The following is an 18,357-nucleotide window of genomic DNA, read 5'->3' as shown; positions in this document are numbered from 1 at the left end:
TCAATATAGCCGCCTTCAGCCTCAATCATCGTGTCAATACGGGGGCGGAACTGGTAGCATGCTTTTCAACAAACGCCGGCGAGAGCTCAGCGAATACTCAACGGAAGGCGGCGATAAAGCTGGTTTTGGGGTTGTGGGACATCATGTTGATGATGTTCTCGACGTATGGCTAGACAAAGTATTTCAGCGGGCTCAGGTCGGGAGAGGAGAAGGTCAGTAAGGGAATGGTACAAAGTCGTAGCATTCCTTCGGAAGCCAAGCCTATGTCTATTTGGATTTGCGGGCCATCGCTGAGTCTGCTGCCACACCCAGGATCTGCCAGCAACCACCTGATTTCACCAGAGGATCATTACACTCTTCAGCACATTCAGATACACTTTAGTGTTGACTTTCAACCCACTCATAAGATGAAAAGTTGGCATGAGGTGGTTTTCACTTAAAACGACACTAAAGCCTATAACCCGGGATCGTCCGATGCGTTAAGCTATGCCATCAAGCGTTGAACCGTTCAGATTTGCATGTTGAGGATGCTGGCAATAGCCTTTTTGTCACGACTTGGGTCGGTAGAGAGCATGAGTAGTACAGCGGCGCATCTCCGTTCTCGCACGTTGAACATTGTGTCACTGTCAAACATCATAGAAAGCTTCTATCGCTTTTAGGAGTTGTACATAATTGGTCAACTAGTAGATGGTTGGCAGCGAAAAACAAGAACTTGTATTGTATCAAACAGAAATAGAAGCATCTCTTTTATCGTTCCACTATGTACGTATAAATTAGAATATGAACCGGGTCTTATATTGCAGAATTCTGTGTGAGTAATTCTATATATATTGGGTGAAGCCAACAGCAACCATATTCAGCACATTAGACACAAAATATTAAATAGATTGTCTTAGTGAAATAGTGAAAAATTAGCGAGCAAAAATACAGGAATGTTTCCTTTTACTTCTTTATGTTTTAATTTCACAATTTTCTAAATCAAGTTGTTTCCAGATTAATTGCTCATAGTCATAGTGCAAAATAAAATGACTCAACCCTTATAAGTTCGACGATATCTGCTAAGACCCAGACCTTCGGCAAACCCTGCAAATTGTGTCGTTGTGCTGACGTTGTTGAAAATACTTTAACGGAGGCTGCTTCTATGGGCTTACAATATATGTACATTGTTAATCTTTCCGAGACATGGCCCCAAATAGTAGCTCCTGACGTCCAAGTGGCGATATGATTTTTAAGGGGTGAACATGAGTAAAAAAAAATGTACACATAAGATTGTCATAAACTTGATGGATTGTAAAAAAGGAAAGGATCATTGGTTAAAGTCGACCTACTCGCAGAAAATCTATATATATATATATATAAAAGCGAATATGTGTGTATGTATGTCTGTTTGTATGTTTGTATGTGTGTTTGTGTGACTGCTAAAAACTCTCGACAGACACGACGAAAATTCACAAACTCGGTATCATATTAAAGCTCCATCCTTCGCTTGAAAATTTCGAAACATTGGCCAAAACGTTTATCGTTTCACCCCGAAATCGACAATTTTCGACAAGGATGGGGTCAACAAAAACGGTCCTCTCGTGACGACGACCGGTTCTACGCATGCGTCAGATGACGTCATGACCTGATTTACTTTAAATAGTTGAAAAACTAACTAAATTTCATGTACGTTGCCTTAGTTCAGTTGGTTCGTTATCTAAACGTTTTGGGTTCGAATCGTGGTGTGAGATGTCTTTTTTTTCGATTTTTTAAATTCAAATATTGAACGGGTGTTATTTAAGCAATTTTTCACGTAACGTTCGTTTTTCTGTTTGTTTTTTTTACGTGGTTTATCCACCCCCGACCACACACCTCAAAACACCCGGATACCCACAGATTTTTTAAAATTTTAATATCGAAATAGGCTTATTTAAGCGATTTCTTTTTGGTTTTTTCGATTTTTACATTTAACATTGTTCGTTTGCCTTACGTTAATATTTTTGTGTATGTTTTTCGATGTTTTGATTACCCCCCCCGCTTCAGTTTTAAAGTTGTTTTTCTTTTTTTACTTCGCTTATAACAAAAAAACCTGGTAATTGCCCTCATTTGCTTAATAGCCGTGCGCACCTGTCAATTTGGTTCTTACTTAAATAAATTCAAACATCTTTCAGTAACTCATTCTGGCTGGGCGATTTCATTTTCAAACTTCGCCCCAGGGCTTCGAGTTCGATTATCCCCCCTCCCCCGGTTTCTTTTTCATTTACCACCACACACACCTCCAAACACCCGGGCAACGCCGGGTACCCCCGCTAGTGAAAATATAAAAATGAAAAAAAAGATAATTTTGGATTTCAACATCTGTAATAATTTAGCAGCGGCAGGAAACCCACCGTAGCCGAAAAAAAAACATCTGTGAGTTTTGATACATTGAGAGTGAAATCGCAAACTGATCTATTGAGAGGAGTAATAAATTGTTATTGTCAGTTGATTAGTTATTTCGATTCGAGAAACCCCCGCTGTGAATGACTCTACGTTCATCTCCATTTTACAGGAATCATCCCTTCTTCACAAGCGACAATAAATATATGACCTTCAATCTTCAAATATTAGCGCACCGTCATACTCATAAATACAGCAGGCATTCTACATAATGGTATTGTATCCCCAGTTCTAAAATAGAAAGCCTTTATCTAACTTTTGCGAATGTTTATCGGTAAATGGTTGGAGGGTATATTGTTACTTTTTATTAACTCGCCACATATGTATTAATAGGGACGTAACAGATATTAACCGTCAATTGAAAAGTTACTTTATTTTAATTAGTAAGATTGTTCTGGAACACATACCGTTGCAAAAGGGAGTTTTAAATCTATTGGCTACGCACTACTCTATATTATTATTTATGACTATATATATATATATATATATATATATATATATATATATATATATATATATGCATATTAAAAATAAACAGAGAAAATAGTGAAAAAAAAAATGAAAAATACGAAAAAAATATGCGATGAATTGATTACATTTTTTGGAATAGTAATCCGAGTCGGACGACAGTAGTCCAATAGAAATTATTCGAAAATAAATCGCATTTCGAGCTATCTTTTGGTAAGGTAATCTTCAATAGAACAAAGATAGTCGAAAATTATCAGGAAGCGCTTCGAGGATTAGGAGCAATATAACATTTCTATATATAGTTCTCGTCGTGTTCCAGACTTTGGTTGGGCGATCCATTGTGTTTAAAATTTATTTATAACTTATTTCTACTATTTTTTTTCATTTACTTTTTCCCACTCACATTATACGTTACTCTATTTTACTTTTTTTCTTTTCCGTATCATGTTGTGTGCCTTTTTCCCTATGAATTCTCCTCAATCTTTATTCTCATCTTCTTTAACTTTCTTTTTCACTTTTTTTTACGTTACAAATCTAACTGTTCTCGGGTTGATTTTATTAGGTTGAAAAGTTTCTGGTGGGATGTTAAATTTCTATTTTAATGATGTATTTTCAAATAGGTTTTTGTTATAATACCTTTATTTTATATTCTATTACAATTGTTTTAAAACAAGTATGCCTTTATTGTAAACTGTTGAATTCAGAATGAAAAAAAAAGAAAATTCGCACAATTTTCTTATTTCAATGGACCAAGGCGGAGAAGCTGTTGAAAGAGCACGCAATATTAACAAAGCGTTGAGCTCAGGAACACTACAGAACGAAGAATACAATTATTATTTAAAACGTTTTTTGGCGGCAACAGGAGTCTTCAAGATATTGGGCGTAGTGGTCTGTGATCGTATTTTGAAAACATCAATTAAAAGTGTAAGTCGAAGCCAATCAACGCACAACTGTTTGAGAACTTGCTTCTGAATTAGAAGTAACGTATACGATGGTTCCCAACAATGTGAGGGAGCTTAGAAAGACAAAAACTTGATAAATGGGTAGACGACAACCAAGAAAAAACCCTTATAACGTGCTATCTTCGATTCTTTTACACAACAAAAACGACCAGTTTCTCGACTGGTGGTGACTTGTCATACTTTTTATTTAACATATGAATCAATCCTTTTTCTCGAGTACATCCTTTACTTTATTTATGGGTTTGCTTCATATATATATATATATATATATATATATATATATATATATATATATATATATATATATACTATTGCAGAGCAAATATGTGTTTTATTTTTTATTACCGTTTTATCTGTTTCGTTACAGATGTTTCGGTTGCCGAATCATATTTACGATCCAGCAACTTCGTCAGACTTAGCAGAAATGGTTATTATTATTTGGAAAAAAATTCCAAATAATAATAACCATTTCTGTAAAGTCTTACGAAGTTGCTGGATTGTAAATATGATTCGGCAACCGAAACATGTGTAACTAAATATATAAAACGGTAATGTAAGATATTAAAAAACATATATATATATATATATATATATATATATATATATATATATATATATATATATATATATATATAGTATGTGTATGTGCGTGAATATAGATAAAATTACCAGGAGAATCGTTATGAGAATACAGACACGATTAGAACAGTAGTTCGAATAATCCAAATAACGGAGATGATCAAAGAATATATAGAAACCAAAATCAATTTGTTTTTTTTAATTGCGATAACAGTTTTGAAATCTTTACTGTCCTTTTTTTACATTTTGAAATATATATACATGATATGCACATTTTTCTATAAACTTATATTGAAGTTAATGACACTTCTTAGAATTAATATTGAAATTAACATTAGAGTTAATCAATTATTCAAGAATTAATAATGGACAATTAATATAATGCAAATCCTATGATATTCTTGGAGTTTGACTGCTGTCCGTACGCCACTGTAATATATATATATATATATATATATATATATATATATATATATATATATATATATATATATATATACAAACTCTTTATTAGTAATAGATATGACTGGTTTATTTTGTTTACATTTGGTTTAGGTAGGCTCGATTTGAGTCCAGCATTTTTTTGCTCAATCTAAACGCGTTGACCTCGATATTTCTAACAGGTTGATTATGATGAATTTAATTGATTGTTTTTCTGTAGGTATTTAGTAGCATTATAGTAAATTAGACGCGCAAGTTCCCTGTTTTGTTTTCTTAGATCGTGAAAGAAGGAAATCAAGCATGTTTTTAGAAGTCGTATCATATTACCTTGTTTTAGAATTTTTTGTCCTTTTCTTGGTCAGAAAAACTCTGACATCAAAATATTATCAAAACCTGTGATAGAATTCTGCTCACATATTCTAGTACGTGCTACGCTTAGAAATATACAAGTATGAAAGAACACGTGGCGTTATGGACTCATATACACAGCTGTAATGAATTTACTATTTAGCATGGCAACATTATTGGTTTAAATTAAACCAAATTTAGCATTATTAGTTGTGATATATTTATACTAATAAAGCGATTAGTACTGCTATTACTACTATTTATTATGCTATACTATTGTTTGTTTTAGGCAGTAGTAATGTTCCTCATTCGCTGCAGTGTATAATCATTATCTTGAACCACCTTTGTCTTTTTGTCTTGGATCCTTAAAATCGTATGGACTGCTCCCTGTAATAAACCATCGCATTAACCGTTCATCACAAATTTTCTGTTGACAAATTTTTAGAGTTGAGAAAAAGGAAGCCTAACAACTGAAACGTTCACTCAGTATTATTCTTAGTCGTATCGATTATCGCATTGTCGATGTCTGCACGGGCGCGAGACAATATACACATAATGAAAATAAAAACAAACACAAATATAAACATTGTATTTTACATACTATACTCATTATTTATAAAGATCGGAAAACCACTAAAGGGTAAGGGTCAATAAATATCATGTAAAACAATTCAGTGATGATCAGTGAAAATGGGATAAGAGTTAATTTATTTAAGATGACACTCTACTAAAGAACGTATTTGCGTTAGACTTGAAAACTATCATGTTATAGTCACATAGGAAGTAGTTTTCGCGGGAGTTGTTCCACCGACGAGCAATTCTGTAGAAAAAAAAATCTGATAATTGATTGTTCGTTTAGTTTTAGAAACTTGCAGATAGTGATTGTAGCTAGGTGGATGTTTGGTGTATAAGGACATAGAGTGACGCTCTTTCAAGGATCTATAATATCAATAACAAGATAGCAGAGGTTGTCTTGCTACGTCTCTCCTGTGAGTAAAAGGAGGCGACTATTAGAAAAGGACAACGTTCAACAGATTTAAAAGATGTACCATGTCAATGCAAAAAAATGATGCTATGATCAGCTGCTCCTGCGTGTACGATGTGGGAGCGGTACTCAGTTTTAGTATTTAGCTCTTGTAGAGGTAGGTAATTGCATCTGGAGTGAGACACCTAGGCAATTTGATATACAAATCTCATCATTTTTACTTTGGAGTAGATTATTTTGTGCTTTACTTTCCCTGATCAGAAGAAAACGCTAGTTACAAATATTTTAAAAACATATGAATAATTTCAACATTTTCTAGTATGTCTTCATGTACATACTAATGCAACTGTATCGATTTAAAAGTTGTATACATATTTATATTAATCCATTTCAAATTTGCAATGAATTTGGTAATATTTAAACTGTTTAACAGAAAGTCATTTCCTGTTTAAAAATTCATAAATTGTTATTTTTGTTAATGTTTTCGAAGCAGTTTGTATTAATAAAAATGTTGTGGCGAAACTGACCTATGTTACATGCTAATAAACTATTCCAATCTAAATAAATAACGAGATACTACGCCGTAAAGTGTCAGTCGATATCTAATGGACCAAGGGAGGTTGTTCGTCGGCTATTAGGAACAACCTACCTATTGTATGCTTTGAAATACATGTTTACATGTTGTTACTTTATTTTAGCATTCTGTTTTTCTTTGCAACACTTAACAGGGTTATAACATCAGTGACGTCGGATTTCGAATTCACTGAGGTCACTCGAATTTAAAATACCTTTGGCATTTAAAAATACTCAGGACGGAAAGCTAAATTAAACCAAGCAAGTGTTTGGAAAACACTGAGGAATGAAGAAAGAAAGTAATTCGCTAGGACCAAATAAGTGCGTAAACATAGACGTTGGAATTGCAAACTGATGAACAGCAAGATTATTTTCATTTTTCTTTCTTCTATTTACTCGGAACTGCCACAACATCTTGATACCCCGAAAATACAAAAAATAAATAAATAAATAAAAGAGAGAAAAATACGAAATATTTGTGTTTTTATTTTTCTTGAATTATCAAATACGTGTGTCAACGACCTTTTTTTACTTACCAAAAAATTAGGAAATACGGATTTCGGTCTTTTTCGTCACAGTTATCATTTTAGTGTTCTAATGAGAAAAAACATTTGCTTTGTAAAATATGTAATGGAAAACATGTTTTGGAAGAGATATTCTTTCCAAGGAATTTAAGACTGTATGTTAAACGTTCGTTTGCAAATTTATTACATGAAACAAAACACTGTTCCATGTTCCTCAGGTGCTTCTAAAATGCTAAAAACTGCTTTATCCAAACACAATTTTTTTAGATTTCTGTGCGTTCAGTATTTTACCCATTATACAGAAATTGAACCCTTACAAAGTACATCGGCACAATTATTAGAACTGCAAATTTTACAACAACGCATAGACGAAGGACAATAGCAATATCCACAACAATTATTTGAGCACCAGAAATGCTAAGATGAAAAACAACAAGACAACTAATGAGGTAAAAGGCCCAACACTGTGAAAATAAACAGCATGTGAAGAAGCTTCTTACTACAGTCATAAAATAAAAAAAAATACGTCCACCGATAACACTACCGCATTTTGTCAATATTCTGTATGGAATGCGATTGACAATTTCTGCTACGGACCTGACAAAGGTAGGTCATTTAAAGCTTATTTTAGTCAGTATAATGTTTTTTTTTTTTTTTAGAACTGAATACGAACAGTGGTTTAACCAGAAAAGGTTTGTTTACTATTACGTAAATTTGAGACCATAACAAGTTTGTGGATTTTAATTTTACCTCGCAAAACGTTGGAATTAAATTTCTGCGGGACAATGGAACTTCTTAAAGTATAATTAAGCCCGAAAGCATATATTCTATAAGCGTTGATCATGTCTGAATATGCAGAAGATGAACGCAGATGATTTTGCAACATACGGAGCAATGGTAAATACACATTGCGACGAATTAAAACTTGCAGGCATCGATGCAGCCAGTTTTAAATGTTTAGTATTTGCGCAAGGACTGACTCCTGGTCGAGATGCGGTAATGGTGATGCGTGTCCTAACAAAATCGGAAAATAACCGAAACCTTACCCTACAAATATTAATGAACGACTACCAGAAAATAGAAATTATTAAAAAAAAAGGTTCAATAGACATCTTTGATATCCATGTAAGCTTCGCTGGACTCCGCAGATAAACACGCAGACAGGCAATTAAAAAAATACGTAAAAAACATAAGTTAGGGAAAAGCGACACGCACATGGACACATAACTTAGAACATTTGAAGAAAGAAAAAATTCCGTATCCGTGTAATTGATTTGGAAATGTGTATTGGGGTAAGGACGGCCCATATTTATCAAGAGATTGTTTAATATGAAAAAAATAGAATAGAGAGATTCTCATTGCAGAAATTAAATTGATTACAAAATAGACCAGGAGATTGACAGATTAAAAATATGGACATTTCATCTAAAAAAGAATACAGTCAGTGGGGTGCCCCCACAGTCTATGTGAAAAAGAAATAAGGGCAAATCTATGTTAAGGAAGATTTAATGCTTTGTATAAATAGCCATCTGTTTCAGTCAATGAGACTTCCTCAACCGACCCGGAACCCCTCGACGCCAGACACACACACACACACACACACACACACACACACACACACACACACACACACACACACACACACACACACACACACACACACATATATATATATATATATATAACATTAATATATATTTACGAAACCTATCTACTTTATATATATATATATATATATATATATATATATATATATATATATAGTGATTTAAGAGTTATAAGGGTTTTTTGAAATCAATTGCGTCACATTTTTGCCATTTGAATTAAACGCTTTTACGTTGCAACCTTTAAAAATATTAAACAAGCACAATCTTCTTCCACAAACGGCTAAAATGATTCACGTGAACTTTTTCGAACATGGTTGCTAGGAATGAACGCTGTCCACGCTACAAATCTCAAGTTCTTTCAACGGTTTTCTTTTCTTTTTAATTTCGATACTTTTTTATGACCAAGAGCGGAGGTCCGCTTGAAATATAAAAGATAATAATAAAAAAATATTAAATATAAAAACTAACATCGTTTTTCATGCTTCAAAAACCCTCATAACCTTTAAATCACTATCCTAGAAGCATACGTGGACTTTTAACATTATAAATATACTAGCCGATTTACCCGAGCTTTGCTACGGATATATTTGTATTACACAATACTAATTGGCATTCTATTAATATTTATGTAATTACAGGTTGGAAACCAAAACGTCTGGGTAAACGACATTTCCTGTACCACTGGTAAAAATGAAAACGAAAGTTCTACATTACGTAGAAAAAAAAAACTGTACATGTCCGTTTTCAGTTTGTGTTGCTCCCAAAAATGTAAATTAGGATTTTGCGGATAAACTATGCTTGGTTGTGTATATAAAAAGTACCCCATTTTTAATAAAGAAAGGACTTTCACATAAAAATTTAATAAACAAAAGATACGGCAAAAATTGAATTACACTTGTAAATCATATCTAAAAAATAGCACGGTTCGTAAACTGCAGAAGTACTAAACAGATAAAAACACCCGCATTTTTGTACTTCTGCAATTATTTTTCTTCGAGTGACGCTGAGACATGAAGCGACACCCCCTCCCCCCGAAAATAACATAATTACATCGAAACTCCCCCACACAAATATATATTATCAACTAAATAAATTACCCAGACAGGAAAACGTAAGATCTTTCTCAAAAGAAAATCGAAGAAAAAAAAGGGGGAAAAAAACGCGTAGGAATATATCTGATATAAAAAGCATTACTTTACGTTGTTTCTTTTTCAAAGTATTATGGAAACGATAATAAAATTCAGACAGTCAAGTTAATAGTTGAAAAATGATTTTAAAATCGTCCGTAGGAAATAAATTTTAACCTTTTGGTAAACATGCTCACACCTTACAATGAATCGACATTAATAGCCGAGACTTTAATAGAGGGCTAACGATTTAAAATATTTCGTCGAAAAATAAAATCATCCTTAGCCTAATTATTTATATTTTATCAATATTTGTAACTTTTACATTTATAGATAATAAATAATTAAAACAAATCATTTTATCACCATATCTCTCGATTTGGTTAAAAACTATATCCGTTCATAACCGGAAGTGAAATATCAGTGAAAATTACTTAAAATGTGCAAGTTTAGCAAATAGTACAAAATAACTTGAATTAAAACACTTTAAATAAATTAACTTTAAATAATACTCTTAAATAGAATAATTACATCAATTACATTACTATAATCAGTAATTTTAATTGAGCGAATTATTTAAAAAGATTTTCTTTAATATTATATGCACATTAGATTAGTTCTATTATGTACATTTCCTTCAATATAGTGTATACATATTGATCGTGATGCTATTTATTTATATAGAAAATCTTATAGTAAATAAAATTTATATATATAACTGTTTTCAGCAGGAAGTTTTGTATATATTAATCAAATTGTGAACAAACAAACAGACAGACAGGATTACGGATTTATATATATAAAAGATATATAAAAGTGAAAGGTTCTGCCTGTCCGTGTGTGTCTGTCTGTGTAGATTCCCTACGCAATAACTCTGTTAATTTTTAGTCTACAGACTCGAAATTTAATATACAAGGAACTGAGATTTGGGAAAATCTTCGTAATCCATTTTCGGCCAGAAATGTGGCTGTTAAGGGGTCAAAGTTCAGCGAGTTGACCTTTGAGAACTCTACCAAACTCTTGCGCCAATTTTGGGTATAAACAATTGAAATTTTAGATATAGGTTCCTTGAACATAGATCTAACGGAATACCTTGATTTGAGCCTAAAACAATAAATGTTAAGATGTCATAATAAAACATTTTTACTGTGCGGTCTCTGCCAAATTACTCATTCAATTTCTAGTCTAAACATTTGAAATTTTACAGAAAGAGTATTCAGAGATAGGGTAAGCTTTTTAAACGCTTTGGGTCGAAAATTTGAGTTACCAATATAAATGTATATATGTATGTATGTTTATATGTCTGCCTAAAACTTTTGAAAGTCACGGCGGATTTTCGGACGACAAATATCGGAAAATTGGCTAAAAACATTAATATCTTCACCTTCAACTGGGCAGTTTTCTAAAGGGGTCGCTTTTTTCGCATATATTTTCGAAAGCAATCCTTTTCTTTTCGATAGTATAGCCGAAGTTAAAACCTACATTACTTCCTGTTTGTCTGTAGTCGTAACAACATGGACGCCAGCTTGTTCCTCGTTCTTTTACTCTTTAGCGATACGAGCTCGAGCCTGCCTTCCTAATACCTATATTTTTTGCTTAAAATACACCTCCAAGCACCCGGGCTACGCCGGGCATGCATTCTAGTATATATATATATATATATATATATATATATATATATATATATATATATATATATATATATATATAGACAAATATTATTGAATAGCACGGAGTTATTCTGTTTTACAATTTTCCTTTTTATCTTCTCCAATCTCCGAATGGTCCTTATTGAGTTCTTCTCGAAATTGTATGTGTTGGATCTATAATCGCGAGCGCTTTCGACAGAAGTACTTCTATAATCCTCGGCCATATTGTATTTAATATATGTATAAAGAAAATGTCCGCCCACCTAACTTCTAACAAGCTACATCGTGACTAGGAAAAATGTAGAAATACTAAGTTAAAAAACAATTTCTGCATTTATTTCTACAATATGCCTGAGAATGATAGAAGTACTTCTGTCGAAAGCGCTCGCGATTGGAGATCCAACATATACACTTTCGAGAAGAACACAAAAAGGACTATTCGGAGATTGGAGAAGATGATTGGAGAAGATAAAAAGGAAAATTGTAAAGCAGAATAACTCCGTGCTATTCAATAATATTTGTCTAAATGAGAAAATGCTGCCTAAATATATACAAGGACTTAGTTTTGAATAAAGGTCACACAAGTATCTGACCATTCCAAGTCGAAAATGCTGGAAGGGTCATATTCAAATAGGTCTTTACCTTAATAGCTATACCCGTGCCTGCCCCCCGCCGCTGCTAACTCTCCCCGCTTACTCATGTTTTCTATCATTCACACTGAGGAAGATCGAAGGAACGGTAGAAAATTATGTGCTATGGAAGGAAACATTCTTGTTTTATTTTTCCAAAGACTTTTTGTTTTTCTACACGTAATCACACAGGAAATAAATACAGGAAAGATATAAACATTTATATATTTTTCGTATTGATTTTTTATTCATACATATATATATATATATATATATATATACATATATATATAGTCTGAAAAAGCTGTATTTTATATATATATATATATATATATATGTACATATATATATATATAACTAATTGGTGAGATTTTGTCAAATACTAGCATTTCAGGTGGGAGTAAAACTAGGTGTAGTGTCCCGAGAGTATTCCAAACTTCCCCAAACGATATGGTTTGTACATTCTAACTGGAGATACATTTAATTGTATAAAGAATGCCAAAGAGTTAGAGCTCGAGTAGATAGACTTTTTGAAAAATAGTTTGTAAATAAATGTTATACTTTTGCATGCAGGGAGACGTTAATGATAAATATCCTTAATAAACAACAAAAAACACACACACACACATATATATATATATATATATATATATATTTATAAATATATGCAGATACACACACACACATACACACACACATATATATATATATATATATTACGTAATAGTATAGGGACTTTAAACATCATTTAAGTGCCTGAAAACAGAAACTCAAATATATTTCCTTGGTAATTTAAGTTAATTTTCACATCTGGGATGGTATTCTTACAACGTTTTATCCTATATTATTTTCTAATTTCTTAAGGTACATTTTTTTGAACTCTGGATTTTTTTTTTAGAGTTGAACTCAGATATCTGTACTGAATGTAGAATAAAACCCGTTTTCTAATGCTTCATATAAGCTATTGCTGTACCATCGATGGTAGAACAAAAGTTTTAAGTAATTTATAATGAGAAAATGCATATAGGGATAGAAAATGTACATGCCAGAAGACTATTACTCTGTAGTGATTTTCACTCAGCTCTTATATCCGTAACGCCAGACGTTATTATGGGAAATTCTAGGTGGAAGGAACACAAGCAAAACCCAAGAATTCCATATGTTGCTATTTAAAATTTTGTAATATTTATGTCAATATACTCGAGATAGAAAGGATGCATCTGAAAAATGGCATAGATTATATCAGCTCAAACGTATTGTGACTGATATGCAAGATGCGAAAAGTCCTCCGTATAAAGAAAATATTAAAAAAAAAACGTCATGTGTTCTGCATACAGTAGACTTCAACTGATCGATAAAGCTTTTACAACCTTGAGATTCCTTAAAAAAACGGTCGAGGCTAAATGTTCTAAAATGAGTACAAGATGAAATTAAATTGAAAGACATTAATTTCGATCGATTTAGAATTCAGTAGCATGTTTTTTAGAGGAGTGTCCGTGGCTAAAACATGGTTTATGTCAATTCATGAATTGAATGAATAACATTTACTGAAACTTACATCAGAGTTTATTAAGATTCGAGATCACGTTTCAAATGTATAAAATAAGTTTTGTTAGTAATAAACACAAACATTCTATATTAATGTGCACTATATGTTAAATAGCAAGCGTATGTGTGAGTAAAATTCACTGGCAGTAATAGCGAAATTACAGAAATATTGATATATATCAGGTCGGTGCAAAAGTCTTCGTCGTCGATACAAGGGATATTTTAAACCATTGACATTTATTATCTGCTTATTTTCATTATTTAAACATATAATGAGGATTAATTGATAACTTTTCTGCATCAATTCTTTTAGTATTACATAAGCCGGGATTTATAAATTTTCACCCACAACAAGGCACATTGCCATTTTCTGTAGGGGACATAAGCATCAGGGGCACTGTGTAGGAAGTTGGGAAGCAAGATGTCGTCAGCATATATACCCATCTCACAGACAATTTTGTCAGGGAGGTCATTTATGAATATTAGGAATAACAGAGGTCCAAGGATATACCCCCGAGGCACTCCCGCATTTATATAATATTGTTTAGATGTACGACCGTCAAGGAGAATCTGGATTTTCTCTTATCTAAGAAGGATCTAATTATGTTATGTAATCTTTCAGTGATGCCGTTTGAGCTGATTTTCTTGAGAAGACCCTCATACCATACCCTGTCAAAAGCCTTAGATATATCTAGAACTACCGGTCTGGTATATACGTTATGAGATTACATTTAGGATGTCTGCTGTGGAACGGGCTTACCTAAATCCATATTGCTGATCAGTCAGAAGTTTAGCATCTGTAAGGTGATGGACTAGAGTTTGGTTAATTATGGTCTCAAATATTTTGGCAAAAAGTGGGAGGAGGCTAATGGGGCGATACTTTACTGAGTCAGTTCTTTCCCCATAATTCTTGAAAACTGGTACCACAGAAGTAGTTTTCCAGCAGGGAGGAAAGCAATATTCATTAAGGCATTTGTTGTGATGTTTGGAGAGAACTGGAGCTATATCGCGGCGCACTTTTTTAATAGCACAGCCGGGATGAGATCAGGTCCACATGCCTTTGCAGTGTCAAGCTTTATTATGATAGCATTCACCTGAGCAGGGGTGATTTTCAGATCGTCTTGTGTGGCGTCTGTCCGCAAAGGAAAGTCAAGGAGGGGGTGGTTAGCAGAGTCCAGTGTGGAATTGGAGGCAAACTGTCTTGCAAGCATTGTAGCCTTCTGAGTTGCAGAGCAAACAACCGCATGATTGTTGGATAGTGGAGGAATTGTTGATTGCCCATTATTGAGAATGCATTTCTCCATGACGTCATACGTGTGTCTGACCACGTGATGAGTCCACGTGGCCTAAACAGGCGTTGTTTTGCAGGTTTCCAAACCACTTTTGCAGACAATGAATTTTCTCTAACCTGTTTTCTGACCTAACTTATTTTTCAACATATTTGTATTTGCTATTATTCGTTCTTCTAACTGACCTTATTTTAATTCAGTTTTCATTAAAAAAATTGAACAACCAAAATTGCTTTTACTCAAACATATCTACTATTTTATATTAATTTGAAAAATTCGAATTCCTTCATGAATCTGTTTCCGAACCTTGCTCATCAGGTTTGAATCTCGGTCAATCTAATCTCATTTTCACCTATATAATGTTTTTCTTACTTACAGGAAAAGGGAGGACTTTCTTGTACCAATATTATCATAATCTTCTAAAAGCCTTCAAATTTTTTTGTAGTTTGGTTCCATGCTTGTGCATCTACCAATAGTTAGTCCCTTTTGGACAGGGTCCAACAACGGATCTCCAATCGATTAGGTCTCACTCTCTCAACTAGGTTCCAACCCCTGTCCCATCGTTGCAATATTGCGTCCTTGTGTCTATTTTACAAGTATTTTAATAGAATGTGCTCTGATGAACTCATTGCTCTTGTGCCCCCTCGCAGAATATATGCCCGACAAACCCGCTATGCAACAAAACCACACTCCTTCACTATTGAGGTCCCTAAATGTCATAAAGTTTTCTACCCAAATAACTTCTTTAATAGAGCAGCTAGACTTTGGAATTGTCTTCATGCCACCTGCGACGGATTTTTACGACATCGGTATTTGTTCAAAGTGGGACCCTTCGGACGACAAAGATGGAAAATTGGTTAAAACATTAATTCCTTCACCCCCAATTAAACGCTTTTCTACAGGGAAGAGTCACTTTTTTCACCGATACTTTCGAAAGTCATCCTCTCTTTTCGATTAACTAGTCTTAATTTAAACCTTCGCACCCTCTGGTTTGGCGATGGGCGAAACAGCAAAGACTTCACTTTTTTCACGTTCTTTTTGTCTTTCGCGGTACGGGTTCCAGCCAGCCTGCCTACTACCACGTTTTTTTTTGCCCCCCCCAAACATCCAGGAAATGCATGCCGGGAACCAAGGCAAATGACCTGAATTTTGTAGTGAGCTATGTAATATTTGCCCTTAAGGTCGCACGTTATTGTTTCAAAAAGTGGTGGATCACTTTTCTACATCAATTAAACATAAAACAAGCTCCCACTTAATAGATACCTATTTTAAGGTGCCCCCTTTTTGTTTTAAAGGTTGTGTTTATTGTGGTCTGGTAGACACCACAAAACATACTTTAAAAACTTGTTTTCTATAGATTGGAGAGTGTGCTGAAAACGAATATCACATTTAAATTTTTCGCAAATAAGTATTTTTTTTAGGGTATTAGGTAAGAATATGTGCATTTGCGCGTACAACTATGGCTACAATTTATAACATAAAGAATTACGTTGCTTCATACCCCAAAATACTTATTTGCGAACAATTTTAATGCGATATACGTTTTCAGCACACCCCAAAACCTACTGAACGAATTTTTTAAAGTAGGTTTTGTGTTGGTCTACCAGGCCACAAGTACTTAGTAAACTTCACCTCTAAAATATATCAGAAGTCAACCCCCTTAAAAAGTGTCTATAAAATGATGTACATTTTACGTTAAATTAATATGGAAAATTGATCCCCCACTTTTTAAAACTATAATTCCTTCACATCTTGGAAAACTGTTATTTTCGTTTGCAGCACCCTCGAGAAACTTGAATAGTTGTTATTTTAAAGGAGTTTACGAAAAAAGTCTGGAAACTTATTGAAGGAATTTCGTATATGTAAGCGAAAGCACAGTGAACAGAAGCATTGTGCCTCTACGATTCTAGGTGAATATTGTCTGAAGATAGAGGTTTCAATCTTAACCAAAGCCGGACAGATAATTAATTGGCCAAAACGTGGTGAGACGTCAACAACTATGAAAGACAGAAATTACCGAGGATACAGTTAACAGATTCAGCACCTGGCGACGGCCACAGGAATAGTTGGCTTAAACGTCGTCAAATACAACTATGGATATGATGAACACAGTTCGCAAATAAATATACAAATTACTTATTTCAAATTATTCCAGTAATAAAAAAATATAGAAATAAAAATTTTTAAAACAAGATATAAATTTAGGTATTTCTCCTAATACACTTGTGCAATTATTTAGCCGGAAATGTAAAAAGTGTCTGTAATATTAAATAAGTTTGACAATTTGAATAAACCATTTGGGAAATTAGCACCATCGCTTATGTTGTTTACTTCCATTTTTTCATTTATCTTCTTGCAGATTCTCTATTCTTATCGTAACCCAATGGACACAAATATGTGTTGATTTTATTTTAAGTTCTATTAGTCTCATATATATATATATATATATATATATATATATATATATATAGAGAGAGAGAGAGAGAGAGAGAGATATATATATAGATAGATAGATAGATATAAAGATACGAGCATGAAAAATAATATGGTTTAGCTTAAACAGGGGAAAGTAAAGGACTAGTTGTCACAACTGGAAAAGTAATGAAAAGATATTCTAGTAAAAAATATAATAAATTTATAACGTAAAATATTTCAGCATTAAGAATTGATATATAATGTTATGAATTGAATTTTTTAAAATCCTAATACTGCAATATTTTAAGTTATAGATTTATTATATTTTTACTAGAATATCCTTTTCTAATCCAGTTTTTACAACGAGTCTATTATTTTCCACGTTTAAGCTTAACCATATAACTTTTCACGCTCGCATTTGTCTAATGGAATCCATGATTTTTTTTTTACCGGCTTCCAGTTAATTCACGTGTTCTTTGTTTAATTTCAGTCCTATTTTTTGTCCCCCCCATCAACTTACCATACACGTATTCAATAACAATGTAAGGCATTCGTCTGCTTTCAATAACATCCCTCAATTATCTCCCTTTAATTCTTTAAACCGCTCTGTTTCACCTGTTACTTCTCTTTTCGAGAGAGCAGTGAATTGGTAGACGCAGTAGTATCTGAAGCGACGTTGTCATAAAACCAGTTATAAAAAAACGTCGCTTACCTGCTTACCTTTTTTACGGTTTTGAACACAGTAAATTAATCATAACTTCTGTTTTACTGAACGAAAAAAGAATTCACAATATA

Source organism: Euprymna scolopes, chromosome 18, assembly GCF_053919585.1.
Source record: "Euprymna scolopes isolate OS-2025 chromosome 18, ASM5391958v1, whole genome shotgun sequence".
NCBI classification, from domain to species: domain Eukaryota; kingdom Metazoa; phylum Mollusca; class Cephalopoda; order Sepiida; family Sepiolidae; genus Euprymna; species Euprymna scolopes.
The sequence above is the reverse complement of the archived record's forward strand: the minus strand, read 5'-3'. Positions refer to the sequence as shown.